Genomic DNA, 7,963 nt, shown 5'->3' on the forward strand with positions numbered 1-7,963 from the left:
CTATTGTCAACAACAGAATGTGGAGGGGTGTTGTCCATTGGGGTTTTTCTTTTTTGACTGCTAGTTTTGTTTTTTGTTTTTTGTGTGTTTTTCTTGTCTCTTTCTTTTGTGTAAGTCATGTGTATTTTGTATGCTTTATTGTAAAATCATTAAAAAACTTTGATGACAAAAAACGTGTGAATGGAGTTTCTAGGTGAAAGTGATTTTTTGACGTGCCACTATCTGCCATTATACATTTCTCAAATTTAAAGCACTTTATTTCTAAAACTATGAAACATTTCAAAGATTCCTTTTCAGGCAAACATGTCCACTGTAAGATGAACCTAAATATGTTTGAATGGGGATTCTAGGTGTAAGTATGTAGGACTAGTAGCATGCCAAAGTTATAATTTTTTTTCGGACGGAATACTATAGCATGTCGTTTTTCGTGATTTTGGAGGATTTGAAAAAAAGATGAAAATCATGAAAAAACGACATACTATAGTCCATGGTTTGGGAGGGCATAATATATTATGTCATATTTTCATGATTTTGGGACATGTTTTTGAAAGCACTATATTTCTAAAACAATGAAACATTTCAAAGATTCCTTTTCAGGCAAACATGAGACCTGCAGCCTCCTGATTCCCAGGCAGGCTCTGTACCCAGTGAGCCACTGTGCATGCTGTTCTTAAAAGGCTGAATTGATAATGACAGAAGATCCAGAGACTTGTCTCCATTGTGGTTCATAAACATATGAACGTCTAGAGATAAACAACAGCAAAAGAAACAATAGACAAATCTCCTGTTATTTTATTTTTTGTATTTTATTTTTGTATCAATGTTGTACTCAAAGGGAACAGCAGACTACATTGTGGCAGGTAGCAAGTAGATCAGTGACTTAGCACACTGGCTGCATGATCTGGAGATGGTGGGTTCAAACCCCACTCAAATCTTTACTTGCCAAAATCTGCCATTGACCCCCCATTCTGATCTCCACAGAAAGCTGAATTATAAAAAGTGTGAATGGAGTTTCTAGGTGAAAGTGCTTTTTTGACGTGCCAATATCTGCCATTGAGCCCCATTGTAAATGTCTTAAATTTGAAAGCACTATATTTCTAAAACGATGAAACGTTTCAAAGATTCCTTTTCAGGCAAACATGTCCACCGTAAGATAAACCTAAATAGGTTTGAATGGGGTTTCTAGGTGTAAGTATGTAGGACTAGTAGTAGTAGCATGCCAAAGTTTGTGCTATTGCCATTGGGAATGCATTGGGCGTTTAACTTAAATAACTCAGAAACTACAAAACATTTCAAAGTAAAAAGTTCCAGCATGTGTCTCCACAGTAAGCTGAATTATAAAAAGTGTGAATGGAGTTTCTAGGTGAAAGTGCTTTTTTGACGTGCCAATATCTGCCATTGAGCCCCATTGTAAATGTCTCAAATTTGAAAGCACTATATTTCTAAAACGATGAAACATTTCAAAGATTCCTTTTCAGGCAAACATGTCCACCGTAAGATGAACCTAAATAGGTTTGAATGGGGTTTCTAGGTGTAAGTATGTAGGACTAGTAGCATGCCAAAGTTTGTGCTATTGCCATTGGGAATGCATTGGGCGTTTAACTTAAATAACTCAGAAACTACAAAACATTTCAAAGTAAAAAGTTCCAGCATGTGTCTCCACAGTAAGCTGAATTATAAAAAGTGTGAATGGAGTTTCTAGGTGAAAGTGATTTTCTATGAAAGGTGAAAGTGAAAGTGTGAAAGTGATTTTTTGACGTGCCAATATCTGCCATTGAGCCCCATTATACATTTCTCATATTTGGTTTCGGACAGTATACTATAGCATGTCATTTTTCGTGATTTTGGAGGATTTGAAAAAAAGATGAAAAAACGACATACTATAGTCCATGGTTTCGGACAGCATACTATAGTATGTCATTTTTTGTGATTTTTGAGGATTTGAAAAAAAAGATGAAAATCACGAAAAGAAAAAAAACCGACATATTATAGTCCATGGTTTCTGACTGTCATTTTTTCATGATTTTGGGGCACTATGTCAGAGCCAGGACTTGAACCTGTGGCCTCCTGATTCCAAGGCAGGCTCTGTACCCAGTGAGCCACTGTGCTTGCTATGTACAAAAAGAAAAAAAGATAATGGTAGAAGAGCCAGAGACTTGTTTCCATTGTGGTTCATAAGCATTCAAACCTCTAGAGATAAACAACAGCACAAGAGACAATAGACAAATCTCCTGTTATTTTATTTCCAGTCAAATGCAGAGGGATTTATTCGCCCAAAACTCAGGATAACATAGAATACATACAGGACAGGAAACACTACTACAAAACACCATAACAACATCTATACTCTAGCAGGGAACAAAAGGAGCTGAGGGTTTAAGTTTTATATAGCACCTTTATCCAAGGCACTTTACATAGATTGTGCATTAGATTCACCCATTCACCAATGGCGGCAGAAACCATGCAAGGCACCAACCAGCACATCAGGAGCAATTCAGGGTTCAGTGTCTTGCTCAAGGACATTTTGACGCTAGCTCTGGGGGAGCCCGGGTTCGAACCGGCAGCCTTGTGGTTACCATCCGGCCACCAGGCCCTGACCCACCACCACCAGGGAAGGGATAACCAAACACAGATGATAATCAACATAGGGATTGGCTGCGAAACTAACAGGACACAGGTGGATAAAACTAGTAATCACAGGTAGGGTGAGACAACAGAGGTAACAAGGGTACAAGGACAACAGGAAACACTTCAAAATAAAGGTACACAATAACACATCACCACAGTTCATGACACTACCAGTATACTCATAGTATACTACCGGTATTCTACTAGTATACTATAACCTGAATCCCCCACCACCCCTTTTTCCTCTCACTGTATATGTTTGTTTTTGATTTCCTGTTTTTGGCTATATAGAAGAGTATATTTGTACGTCTCTAATTGTTATGATGAATTGAACATGGTGGACACTATTGTAAACAAGTGTAATATGTTATGGTGTCGTCCACAGTTAACAGTTTTGTATTGAGATGCTTGAAATGTACTGTAATTCTCCAATCTGTTAATAAATTCACCAATCAAAAAAGAGACCAAGACAAGACCACCATTATAGAGCCATGGTATAAAGATGTAATGCTGTGTCGTTATTATATTTTATTATTTTCATTGTTAAAGTATAATACATTTCTGGCCTGGGCCGTGGCTCAGCGGTCCAGGCACCTTGGCTGGTAGTCCAGTCTGGCAGTGTGCCACGGGTTCGACTCCCGATCCCGACGGCCCTTACTGCATGTCATCCCCCCATCTCTCTCCCCATTTCCTGTCAGCCTACTGAGTCAGAGAGACAAAACAACATCTTGAATAAGGGCATCAAGGGTTAAAACAAGTACCAATCAAATATTTAAAACATAATCCCAGCATTGTGTAATGGGTGTCCAACTGATAATGTAAGCTTGGTCTCAAACCTCGAGTCACACAAAACGGAGAGAATCGTGGAAACAATGCATTTCTCCGAGGCTAATGCCTTCCCCCTCCACTTCTAAAATAAGCTTTTAATGTCAAACAAATGCAATTCACAGGCCCTGAAAATGAAACCCCCCTGCGGCTTCCAAAACACAACTATAAAAGACAGCTAGCTATCAAGTGTTGCTTCTCGTAAATGTGTGGGGAATTGGATTTTTGATAGCAAGCGGCATTTCACAGTTGAAATTGAGCTTATTAGGAGGTATTAAAATCCCATTCTGTTGCTCGACTGTGATGAAAATAATTCATCCAATAAGAGGCACAGGGGGAGTTGAGGATTACTTACCTGGCCTTTGTGTGACATCATGTAAAAAACATTCATTTCCTGCTCAGTGTAAATACACTTTACTGAGCGGGAACACCACAATGACCCTTACCCAGGCTGGCCCTATAAGGGCCCTCAGAATTTAATTAACACCGTTTTAAGTGTTATTGAGGCCCCTTACATGGCCACACAACTGGGTTAAGCGCACACACACACACACACGCACGCACGCACGCACGCACGCACGCACGCACGCACGCACGCACGCACGTGTCAGTTTTCGTCTGCATGGTCGCACACGCTGTGGTTTCATCTCCCCACGCCTGCAACTGGTCAATAATAAAATATCTATTAAATAATAATGAAGCCGGTTCTGATAATGGCTCGTAAAGCACAGCGCAAACACGCTGACTCTTGTGACATGGGCATGAATTAACATCTATTAACGTGTCACCCGGGAATCATTGGACACCACAGTACAGCCCTGCGTGGCCCATTCACGTCACATTGAGAAATGGTTTATGAATACCAATAATGTTTTTTTTATAATGATCCTAGTGTTTTACAAGTGTAATTGTGTAGGTGGTTTACAGCTGAAACACACAGAGAATTATAGGAACTTTGGGTATGTGAGGATACAGGATAGGTAACAGAAATGGCAAATGTCACAAACAGGTAATACAGCTACAGTAATGAATCATCAAATGGGCAACACTTCAAGAGTGTGACCATGTGAACCTTACCTTGGTGCCCCTATCATGGAGCGAACACTCGTTATAAGTATAGCCGACATAGGGGCGCCTGCTGGCCTATAGTGGTCCAGGTGCATGCCACATAGGCTCTAGCCTGACAGCATGTCGCGTGTTCGAGTCCCTTTCATGACGACCTTTGCTGCATGTCTCTCGCCTTCTCTCTCTCCCTCTTTCCTGTCAGTCTTCACTTGTAGAATAGGGCCATGAGGAACTTCGGTCAACATACAGTATGAGGTTTACTTTAAGGTTTTGTTTTGACAGAGAAAGACGATGACGATTATGAACGATATAGCGTGCTCACTTCAAGCTCAAACTTTACTCAGATACAACAAAATGAGAAGAAGTGTATCTTCCCACTGATGCCAATAAGCACTCTGTGGTTAGGTGTCCAGTGGAAATGCGTCACTGCCATTGTACCATTCCACTGGCGAGCTATTATGACACCCGTGGAAGTGTGTCATTGCCATTGTCCTGCGTTCATATGTTTGTGCTGCTGGGTGGGATGTGTGGAGAAAGGCTCGCTTTGTATTTTGCAGGGGAGGGCTATACTGATGTCTGAGCAACGCAGTCTGGGATTGGTCAGAGGACAGGGTTGACAGAGGGGACATCATTTTCAATAGCATGGGGGTTGGTCCAGTCAGCTGAAAGAGTGCATGCATGTTCATTTGCGTGCATGTGTGTGTGGAGCTGAGCACAGGGTTACAGCAGTGTGCTTTGTGTGATTCTCAGACTGACGTTGTTTGGCTCGGTCACTTGTCCTTAGACAGCAGCTAAATTACCCACCGCAATTGGTTCATAATGACATAAAGATTGAGGTCTGGATGGAGCATCAATCACCACAATGTAGCTCAGCTGACCCTGAGTCTTTAACTAGAGAGAGAGAGAGAGAGAGAGAGTGAGAGAGAGAGAGAGAGAGATGGTGTTTAGGGGCAGAAAGGGTAAGGTTATAGAGAGATTGAATGTGTACTTGAGTCCTTCATGTACTGCATAAGAAGAGAACACAGATGGATTGTAGTATTCAAATTAGGCCAACATATTCTGACAGTGGATGTCCGGGGGTGCTCTTCTGCCTGGATTCAAACCTGTGACATTTTGTTGCCCAGGCTTCCCTTCTACCCAACCCAAGAATAATGTTTTTCATCAGTGACAGTAACTTTTGTATGAATGTTGTTCATGTTTGTGTAATTATTTTTTCAGTATAATCCTGAATATCCAGTGTTATTTTAAAATGAGATATTCCTCTAAATCTGGGTAGTATTTATTATTAAAAAAGAGGAGAAGAAGAAGAAGACGACGAATAAGAATAAGAATAAGAATAAGAATAAGAATAAGAATAAGAATAAGAATAAGAATAAGAATAAGAATAAGACGATGAAGAAGAAGAAAGTAACACCGTATTAATGAGAACTCTACGGAAAGTTCCATGGAGTTCCATGTGAGATGAGAAGGCACAAAAACTACAGGGAAGAAGTCAAGTTAGTAACATATGCACTGATGGGACATGAAGGCGTACAGATCATGGAGGATGTTTTGTTAAAGTTCAGAAAGTGAAAGTGTGCATCTACAGCTCAATGTCATTGCAATAGTTTAACAATACAAATGTTACTCAAAGGTTTTAAGAACAGCAGAAAAGCTGTTTTCGTGGGTGCAAGGTATTATATTTTGTGAGACAAGCATAGCTCATAGAGTAATAGATCATAGCTCTATGAAAAGGCCAGAGCTGGGAGCCATGGCTTGTCTTGCACTATGAATTAAGTTTTACTATTGTCCCAGGGTCTTTGACATGGAAGGTCACAATTCAAACCCTAAATGTAAAAAGAAAACACCCACCCACTGATTAAATAACATCTTAAACCTGGGTAAAAAAAGGGAACAATTACAGAGCTTTCTGCTGCATTGAGTATAATGGACAGAGTGCATGAAGTAATTGCTGTGGGATGAAAACATCAACGTAAGAACATTGATTGTGTGGGTCGGATCGATACAGTGGAAAGTAACCAACCACATATATAGGTAAATTATTTTGTTTGGGGCACAAAAAGGTAAAGTGCAGTGCACCCATTTTCCACAATCACTGATGCACAAGTATTGAGCTCAGCCCAGTACTGCCAACAGGCCACTTAATGCTAATAATTATGTCTTTCATCTTGAGACGTGACTGGAGCACTTATCCCTGTCTGCTCACTAATGGCAGCGACAGCGCCAGTATTGACTTCATCTTGTCCTTTCATCTGAGACTTTAGGTTTGTACATGTGTTTAGTACGTTTGTGTTTGAGTGATATGTATGGCTGAAGCTAAACTACCTCATGCTGTGGCTCACAATTTCTCCAACTGTTCTCCAGTATGTATGGAGAACAGAAATGAACTGATAGCGCACTAAGCGCAGTACAACATGCTGTATAGCTTTCATAACATCCTGTAGCCTACATTTTCCAGACATTTTATTTTTAAAATTCAAAATGATCCGTCACTGTCATTGAAGGTCAATTGGTCTTAATTCGTCTAATCATTATTCGTAGTTTACACCAAAATTATTAGTAGCCATAAAACTGTCAGGGATGTGATGTTTTACTGTCGCCAACATTTTGAAGAGCTATAGGCCTATGCAAATGATTATGCTATTGTTAGCAGCTAGACAATTGTTCTGTCAGTATATTCATTTGTTCTGAAACTGAAGCCTTAGATGCTTTGCTAAGCAAAGCATCTATATATGGAGGTCTTGGAGGATTATGTAGTTTGTGAGATGACATGCTTGCCAGATTCTGTTTGGAAATGTGTAAACCATGGAATTCACAGTTAGGAAATAAAATACACACCTTTAAAAACTCAAGCATAATATGCTTGAGTTTTTAAAGGTGTGTATTTTATTACACCAGGGCAAAATAGTGTCTAAAACTCAAGCATATTATGCTTGAGTTTTAGACACTATTTTGCCCTGGTGTGTTTCCTGTTGTTTAATGCTATATGCTCTCTGATGGTACATACATTTTGCTGAGCCAGGGTTTCTTGTAACTCTATCAAGGGTGTTGGGTGGCAAGGTCTATACTGTTGGCTCAGATGGACATTTGACCCCATTAACATCCTGTATACACTGATCAATGTACTCCCATAACACGAGAGCGAAGGATATACAGTATACATACACACACAAGATCCACTTACAGAGGCATCAAAATGTTTTAATTGGAAATGTACATTATTTTCCTTTTATGCTTGTATGCGCAAAAATGCTGCGGTGAGCTGCCCTTGGTTCAAATACATTTCAACCACAAGTCGATGCAAAATGACATGTTTAGATCATATCAGGTTGAGTGTATAGAACAGATAAGTGCATAAAAACAATGCCATAATGTGTGCACAACTGATTAAAACAAATATGCCGTTAGGATTAATGCCATGACTTCACATAAAACCTGCCATGAT

This window comes from Electrona antarctica (genome assembly GCF_951216825.1).
Source record: "Electrona antarctica genome assembly, contig: scaffold_174, whole genome shotgun sequence".
Lineage (NCBI taxonomy): Eukaryota > Metazoa > Chordata > Actinopteri > Myctophiformes > Myctophidae > Electrona > Electrona antarctica.